Source organism: Arachis duranensis, chromosome 6 (assembly GCF_000817695.3).
Source record: "Arachis duranensis cultivar V14167 chromosome 6, aradu.V14167.gnm2.J7QH, whole genome shotgun sequence".
NCBI lineage: Eukaryota > Viridiplantae > Streptophyta > Magnoliopsida > Fabales > Fabaceae > Arachis > Arachis duranensis.
Window position 1 is genome coordinate 73,099,648 of NC_029777.3, and position 9,676 is coordinate 73,109,323.

At 37.4% G+C, this 9,676-nt stretch overlaps 1 non-coding gene across 1 annotated transcript; it reads right to left on the minus strand.

Moving 5' to 3' along the window:
- Positions 1–6,969: 6,969 nt before the first annotated feature.
- Positions 6,970–7,073, minus strand: LOC127739843 (small nucleolar RNA R71). The gene has a single exon (XR_008000585.1). It is a non-coding gene; the product is annotated as a small nucleolar RNA R71 (small nucleolar RNA).
- Between the last annotated feature and the right edge of the window lie 2,603 nt (positions 7,074–9,676).

The following is a 9,676-nucleotide window of genomic DNA, read 5'->3' on the forward strand; positions in this document are numbered from 1 at the left end:
AATTGTGATCTTTATCTTTCTTGATTCTATATTTCCATTGTTTAATGTATGCATACACTTATATGATTAAGGCCTTGTTTCATTGAGCTCACATACCCATATGGCCTTAACCCTTCATTACCCCTTGCAAACCAATTTGAGCCTATTTTACCCCCTTTTATTCTTTACTTTAGCACATCATTAACTCTAAGCGAAAAACAATAATGTCCTTAATTTAAATCCTTAGTTAGCTTAGACCAAGTGAGAGTGCTTATGATTTAAGTGTGGAAAAAGTGGATTTGGAAACGTTTGGTTTGAGAATTGAGTATGTTAGACTTTCTGTGAAAATGTGAAAAATGTTGAGAACATGTTTATGCATTCAATACCTTAATCGTATGCATTGAGAAAAACAAAAGAAAAGAAAAATAAAAAAGAAAAATAATAAAAAAAGAGAGAAAAAGAAAAGAAAAAAGAGCAGAAAAATAAAAAGGGGAAAACATGCCCAAAGTATATGGTGAAATCAATGCATATGAGTAGTACTTAAATTTGAAATGCATGAATATGTGGTAAACATAGTTAATGAGCAGTTAGATCTTGTATTGTGATTATATGGATTGTCTTAAGTTAGGTGGGAAAAGTTTATGTTAATTAAGGATTTAGATTTTAGTCCACTTGGCCAAATACAATCTTACCTTGACCCTAACCCCATTATAACCCTTAAAAGACCTCTTGATATGTGTATCTGATGAGCGGATAATTTGTACACTTTTTGGCATTGTTTTTGTTATGTTTTTGGTATGATCTAGTTAGTTTTTAGTATATTTTTATTAGTTTTTAGTTAAAATTCACTGTTCTGGACTTTACTATGAGTTTGTGTGTTTTTCTGTGATTTCAGGTATTTTCTGGCTGAAATTGAGGGACCTGAGCAAAAATCTGATTCAGAGACAGAAAAGGACTGCAGATGCTGTTGGATTCTGACCTCCCTGCATTCGAAGTGGATTTTCTAGAGCTACAGAAGCCCAATTGGCGCGCTCTCAACGGCGTTGGAAAGTAGACATCCTGGGTTTTCCAGCAATATATGATAGTCCATACTTTGCCCAAGATTTGATGGCCCAAACCGGCGTTCAAAGTCACCCTCAGGAATTCCTGCGTTAAACGCCGGAACTGGCACCAAAATGGGAGTTAAACGCCCAAACTGGCACTAAAGCTGGCGTTTAACTCCAAGAAGAGTCTCTGCACGAAAATGCTTCATTGCTCAGCCCAAGCACACACCAAGTGGGCCCGGAAGTGGATTTTTATGTCTTTTACTCATCTCTGTACACCTTAGGCTACTAGTTTTCTATAAGTAGGACCTTTTACTATTGTATTTTCATCTTTGGACATCTAGTTCTTAGATCATGATAGGGAGCTTTTGATCATGTTTTTATGATTGAACCCTCATTGGGAGGCTGGCCATTCGGCCATGCCTAGACCTCGTTCTTATGTATTTTCAACGGTGGAGCTTCTACACACCATAGATTAAGGTGTGGAGCTCTGCTGTACCTCGAGTATTAATGCAATTACTATTGTTCTTCTATTCAATTCCGCTTGTTCCTGTTCTAAGATATCACTTGTTCTTCAAATTGCAAAAGAATCACTGGATTCTATTCCGACATGATCGAGAACCGACAGATGAATAGCCGTGCTGTGACAAAGCGCGTTGAACATTTTCACTTAGAGGACGGGACTGTAGCCATTGACAATGGTGATGCCCAACATAAAGCTTGCCATGGAAAGGAGTAAGAAGGATTGGATGAAGACAGTAGGAAAGCAGAGAGACGAAAGGGAAGGCATCTTCATGCGCTTATCTGAAGTTCCTACCAATGAATTACATAAGTATCTCTATCTTTACCTTTGTGTTATTTTCGTTCATCACCATATCCATTTGAGTTTGCCTGACTAAGATTTACAAGATGACCATAGCTTGCTTCAATACTAACAATCTCCGTGGGATCGACCCTTACTCGCGTAAGGTTTATTACTTGGACGACCCAGTGCACTTGCTGGTTAGTTGTGCGAAGTTGTGTAATGCCATGGTATTGAGCTACCAAGTTTTTGGGGTTCATGACCGGGGATTATGAGAGTTGTGAAAAGTATTGTTCACAATTTCGCGCACCAGTATCTGTGCATTAATTCTTTGTTGATTGGTAGAAGAAAAGAAAGCCTTAGAAAGCAAGGTTAGTAGAGAATTGAGAGATCGAACCTTAAACACTTGAGCGATTAGAGTGTATACACTTCCAGTGAGGGTTCGATGCTCGATTCCTTGTTCCCTGCCTTCATGAGCTATTTTCTTCTTGCAAGTTATTTGTACTTTATTTTTGTGATTTGAATTAGTGAAATCCATTTCATATCTGTTCTTGAAAGATTTATTTACCTTTTCACCAAGTAGGTAGAATCATTTTAGCATGTAGTTGCATTCACATTCATAGGCTGCATTGCATGAGTCTTGCTTTTCCCTACTCATTTATTTTATCTTATCTCCTTAAGCTAAGCATGAGGACATGCTAATGTTTAAGTGTGGGGAGGTTGATAAACCATTATTTTATTATTCATATTGTGTTTAATTGAGTGGTTTTTATCAAATTCTTGCCCACTTATTCACATGATTTGCATGAATTTACAATTTCTTCCCAAAACTGTTCCAGGATTGAAAACTTACTTCCTAGATATCTTTTTATTGTGTATTTTAATTCTCTTTTATACCATTCGATGCCATGATCCGTGTGTTAAGTGTTTCAGGCTTCATAGGGCAGGAATGGCTTAGAGAATAGAGAGGAATCTTGCAAAAAGGGAAGGAGCACAAGAAATAAAGGAGACAACCACCGGACAGCGACGCGCACGCATGGCTGATGTGTGCGTACAAATTGGACAAAATCACAGTGACACGTACGCGTGCTTGACACGTACGCGTGGATTGGAGTTTGCGCAAACGACGCGAGAGCGTGCATGACGCGCACTTATGAGCAGATAATTTATACACTTTTTGGCATTATTTTTAGGTAGTTTTTAGTAGGATCTAGCTACTTTTAGGGATGTTTTCATTAGTTTTTATGCTAAATTTACATTTCTAGACTTTACTATGAGTTTGTGTGTTTTTTTGTGATTTCAGGTAATTTCTGGCTGAAATTGAGGGACCTGAGCAAAACTCTGATAAAAGGCTGACAAAGGACTACTGATGTTGTTGGATTCTGACCTCCCTGCACTCGAAATGGATTTTCTAGAGCTACAGAACTCCAAATGGTGCGCTATTAATGGCGTTGGAAAGTAGACATCCAGAGCTTACCAGCAATATATAATAGTTCATACTTTATTTGAGATTAGATGACGTAAACTGGCGCTCAACGCCAGTTCCATGCTGTATTTTGGAGTCAAACGCCAGAAACACGTCACGAACCAGAGTTGAACGCCAAAAACACGTTACAACTTGGCGTTCAACTCCAAAAGAAGCCTCTGCATGTGTAAAGCTCAAGCTCAGCCCAAGCACACACCAAGCGGGCCCCGAAAGTGGATTTATGCATTAATTACCTATTTCTGTAAACCCTAGTAGCTAGTCTAGTATAAATAGGACATTTTATTATTGAATTAGACATCCTGGATTGTATTTTTGATCCGGTGATCATGTTTTGGGGATTGGCCATTCGGCCATTCCTAGACCTTCATCACTTATGTATTTTCAATGGTGGAGTTTCTACACACCATAGATTAAGGGTGTGGATGTCTGCTGTACCTCGAGTTTCAATGCAATTACTACTATTCTCTATTCAATTCAGTTTATTCCTTTTCTAAGATATTCGTTGCACTTCACCATGATGAATGTGATGATCCGTGACACTCATCATCATTCTCACCTATGAACGCGTGACTGACAACCACCTCTGTTCTACCTTAGACCGAACGCATATCTCTTGGATTCCTTAATCAGAATCTTCGTGGTATAAGCTAGAATTGATGGCGGCATTCATGAGAATCCGGAAAGTCTAAACCTTGTCTGTGGTATTCCGAGTAGGATTCAGGGATTGAATGACTATGATGAGCTTCAAACTCACGATTGTTGGGCATGATGACAAACGCAAAAGAATCATGGATTCTATTCCGACATGATCGAGAACCGACAGATGATTAGCCGTGCCGTGACAGAGCATTTGGACCTTTTTCACTGAGAGGATGGGATGTAGCCATTGACAACGGTGATGCCCTACATACAGCTTGCCATGGAAAGGAGTAAAAAGGATTGGATGAAGGCAGTAGGAAAACAGAGATTCAGAAGGAGCACAACATCTTCATACGCCTATTTGAAATTTCCACCGATGATCTACATAAGTATCTTCATCTTTATTTTATGTTTTATTTATTATTATTTTCGAAAACCAATATAACCATTTATTATCCACCTAACTGAGATTTACAAGATGACCATAGCTTGCTTCATACCAACAATCTTCGTGGGATCGACCCTTATGCACGTAAGGTTTATTACTTGGACGACCCAGTGCAATTGCTGGTTAGTTGTGCGAAGTTGTGAAGTTATGTTTGGACCATGGCATCATGCACCAAGTTTTTGGTGCCATTACCAGGGATAGAACGAACATGAATGCCATTATTAGAAATCACAATTTTGCTTATCAAGTTTTTGGCGCCGTTGCCGGGGGTTGTTCGAGTTTGGACAACTGACGGTTCATCTTGTTGCTCAAATTAGGTAATTTTCTTTTCAAAAATTTATCCCTATTTTCAAAAAAAAATATTCTATGACTTTAGAATTTTTAAGAATGGATTCTAGAGTTTCATGTAACAAGTTGAAGCCTGACTAGCTGTAAAGCCATATCCAAATTCTTTTGGATTGAGGCTTCCACCTGTCAACATAAAAGGCATGTATATGGAGTTGGATGAAGTATCAGCTGTTGCATGCCTAATTTATATCCTAAAACTGGCTAGACATTAAGCCATGTCCAACCCTTGGATTGGAGCTTTAGGCTAACATTGAAAGATTCCTGGAATTCTTATTAAAAAATTTTGAATTTCTTATTTTCTTTTTCCTATAAAATTTCAAAAAATATATACAAAAATTATAAAATTATATAAACCAAAAATATTTTGTGTTTCTTGTTTGAGTCTTCTGCCATGTTTTAAGTTTGGTGTCAATTGCATATTCATTTTGTTCTTACATTTTTCGAAAATTCATGCATTCATAGTGTTCTTCATGATCTTCAAGTTGTTCTTGGTAAGTCTTCTTATTTGATCTTTAAATTTTCTTGTTTTGTGTTGTATGATGTTTTTCATGTGCATTTTTGCATTCATAGTGTCTAAACATGAAAGATTTCTAAGTTTGGTGTCTTGCATGTTTTCTTTGCATCAAAAGTTTTTCAAAAATATGTTCTTGATGTTCATCAGGATCTTCAAAGTGTTCTTGGTGTTCATCTTAATATTCATAGTGTTCTTGCATGCATTATTGGTTTTGATCCAAAAATTTTCATGTTTTGGGTCTTTTTTATGTTTTTCCTCTCATCATTAAAAATTCAAAAATAAAAAAATTTCCTTATTTCTCTCAAAATTTCGAAAATTTGAGTTGACTTAGTTAAAAATTGTTAAAACTTAGCTATTTCTTATAAGTCAAGTCAAATTTTCAACTTTAAAAAAATTCTTATCTTTTCAAAAACTTCTTCAAAAAATCAATTCTCTTTCATTTTTTATTTTATTTTTCGAAAAGTTAAAAATATTTTTCAAAATCTTCTTCTTAATTTTATTTCAAATTTTCGGAACTTAACTAACAAGTAATGTGATTGATTCAAAAATTTGAAGTGCTACTTTCTTGTTAAGAAAGGTTTAATCTTTAAATTCTAGAATCATATCTTTTAGTTTCTTGTTAGTCAAGTAATTAATTTTAATTTTAAAAATTAAATCTTTTCAACTATATCTTTTTAATCATATCTTTTCTATCATATCTTTTTCAAAAATTTGATTTCAAAATATCTCTTCTAACTTCTTATCTTTTCAAAATATCTCTTTTCAACTAACTAATTGACTTTTTGTTTGTATCTTATCTTTTTCAAAACCATCTAACTACTTTTCCCTCTCTAATTTTTGAAAATTTCTCCCTCCTTTTTAAAATTCTTTTTTTAAATTAATTAATTGTTTTAAATTTTAATTCTAATTTTATTTCTTCCTTTAATTTTCGAAAATCACTAACTTATTTTTCAAAATTTATTTTCGAAAACTCCTCCCTTTCATCTTCTTCTATTTATTAATTTATTTACTAACACTTCTCTTCATCTCAAGAATATGAACCTATCTTCACCCTTGTGTTTAGATTCTTCATTCTTCTTCACTCTTATCCCCTTCTTCTTCTACTAACATAAAGGAATCTCTATACTGTGACATACAGGATTACTCTTCCTTTGCTGTTCTCTTCTTTCTCATATGAGCAGGAACAAAGAAAAAGGCATTCTTGTTGAAGCTGATCCGGAACCTGAAAGGACTCTGAAGAGGAAACTAAGAGAAGCTAAATTACAACAATCCAGAGACAACCTTACTGAAATTTTTGAACAAGAAAAGGATATGGCAGCCGAACCTAACAACAATAATGCAAGGAGGATGCTTGGTGATTACACTACACCTACTTCCAAGTTTGATGGAAGAAGCATCTCAATCCCTACTATTAGAGCAAACAATTTTGAGCTGAAACGTCAACTGGTTGCTCTACTGCAACAGAACTGCATGTTCCATGGACTTCCATCAGAAGATCCCTACTAGTTTTTAACTGAGTTGTTGCAGATCTGTGAGACTGTTAAGACTGATGGAGTAGATCCTAAAGTCTACAGGCTCATGCTTTTCCCCTTTGCTATAAGAGACAGAGCTAGAATATGGTTGGGTTCACAACCTAAAGATAGCCTGGACTCATGGGATAAGCTGGTCGTGGCCTTCTTAGCTAAGTTCTTTCCTCCTCAAAAGCTGAGCAAGCTTAGAGTGGATGTTCAGACCTTCAAACAAAAAGATGGTGAATCCCTCTATGAAGATTGGGAAAGATACAAGCAGATGACCAAAAGGTGTCCTTCTGGCATGCTTTCAAAGTGGACCATTTTGGATATATTCTATTATGGTCTATCTGAATTCTCTAAGATGTCACTAGACCACTCTGCAGGTGGATCCATCCACCTAAAGAAAATGCCTGCAGAAGCTCAAGAACTCATTGACATGGTTGCAAATAACCAATTCATGTATACTTCTGAGAGGAATTCTGTGAGTAATGGGATGCCTTAGAGGAAGGGAGTTCTTGAAATTGATGCTCTGAATGCCATACTGGCTCAGAACAAAATGTTGACTCAACAAGTCAACATGATTTCTCAAAGTCTGAATGGATGGCAAAACGCATCCAACAGTACTAAAGAGGCATCTTCTGAAGAAGAAGCTTATGATCTTGAGAACCCTGCAATAGCAGAGGTAAATTATATGGGTGAACCTTATGGAAACACCTATAATTCATCATGGAGAAATCATCCAAATTTCTCATGGAAGGATCAACAAAAGCCTCAACAAGGCTTTAATAATAGTGGAAGAAATATGCTCAGCAATAGCAAGCCTTATCCATCATCTTATCAGCAACAGACAGAGAATTCTGAGTAGAGCACTCCTAATTTAGCAAACTTAGTGCCTGATCTGTCTAAGGCCACTTTAAGTTTCATGAGTGAAACAAGGTCCTCTATTAGAAATTTAGAGGCACAAGTGGGCCAGCTGAGTAAGAAAATCACTGAAACTCCTCCTAGTACTCTCCCAAGCAACACTGAAGAGAATCCAAAAAGAGAGTGCAAGGCCATTGACATAATCAACATGGCCAAACCTGGAGTGAAAGGAGAGGGCGTGAATCCCAATGAAGAAGACCTCATAGAACGTCTCTCAAGCAAGAAGGAGTTCCCTATTGAGGACCTAAAGGAATTTGAGGCTCATATAGAGACCATAGAGATTCCATTAAACCTCCTTCTGCCATTCATGAGCTCTGAAAACTATTCTTCCTCTGAAGAGGATGAAGATGTAACTGGAGAGAAAGTTGCTCAATATCTAGGAGCCATCATGAAGCTGAATGTCAAATTGTTTGGTAATGACACTTGGGAAGGTGAACCTTCCTTGATCATTAATGAACTAGATACATGGATTCAGCAAACTTTACCTCAAAAGAGACAAGATCCTGGTAAATTTTTAATACCTTGTACCAAAGGCACCATGACCTTTGAGAAGGCTCTGTGTGACCTAGGGTCAGGCATAAATCTTATGCCACTCTCTGTAATGGAAAAGCTGGGGATCATTGAGGTATAGCCTACCATATTCTCATTGCAAATGGCAGACAAGTCAGTAAGACAAGCTTATGGATTGGTAGAGGACATGTTAATGAAGGTTGAAGGCCTTTACATCCCTGCTGATTTCATAATCTTAGACACTAGGAAGGAGGAGGATGAATGCATCATCCTTGGAAGACCTTTCCTAGCTACATCAGGAGCTGTGATAGATGTTAACAGAGGAGAATTAGTCCTTCAATTGAATAGGCACTACCTTGTGTTTAAGACCCAAGGGCGTTCTTCTATAACAATGGAGAGGAAGCATGAAAAGCTTCTCTCAATACAGAGTCAAACAGAGCCCCCAAAATCAAACTCTAAGTTTCGTGTTGGGAGGCCACAGCAAAACTCTAAGTTTGGTGTTGAATCTCCACATCCAAACTCTAAGTTTGGTGTTGGGAGTCTACAACATTGACCTGATCACCTGTGAGGCTCCATGAGAGCCCACTGTCAAGCTAGTGACACTAAAGGAGTGCTTATTGGGAGGCAACCCAATTTTTATTTATCTAATTTTATTTTTCTTTTATTGTTCTTTTATGTTTTATTAGGTTCATGATCATGTGGAGTCACAAAATAAATACTAAAATTAAAAACATAATAAAAAACAACAGAAGAAAAAGCACACCCTGGAGGAAGGGTTTACTGGCGTTTAAACGCCAGTAAGGAGCATCTGGAACAGAGCATGATCTGGCGTTTAACGCCAGAAACAAACAGCATTCTGGCGTTCAGACGCCAGGAATACACCCTGAGGAGAGCTGGCGCTGAACGCCAGAAACAAGCATGGAACTGGCGTTCAACGCCAGAAACATGCTGCAAATGGTTGTTGAACGCCCAAAACAAGCATGAAGCTGGCGTTCAACACCAGAAACAAGTATCAATCTGGCGTTGAACACAAGGATTGCATGCAGAGGGCATTTTACACGCCTCATTGGTGCAAGGATGTAAATCCTTGACACCTCAGGATCTGTGGACCCCACAGGATCATCTCAGGATCTGTGGACCCCACAGGATCCCCACCTACCTCAACTCACCTTCTCTCCTCTTCACACAATCCAATAAACACTCTTCCCAAAACCCTTCACCAATCACCTCAATCTCTTTTCCCCATCACCTCTTCACCACTCACATCCATCCACTCTTCCCCATAAACCCCACCAACCTTCAAAATTCAAAATCTCTTTCCCACCCAAACCCACCCTAAATAGCCGAACCTACTGATGAGCGGATAATTTATACGCTTTTTGGCATTGTTTTTAGTATGTTTTTAGTATAGTCTAGTTAGTTTTTAGTATATTTTTATTAGTTTTTAGTTAAAATTCACTTTTCTGGACTTTACT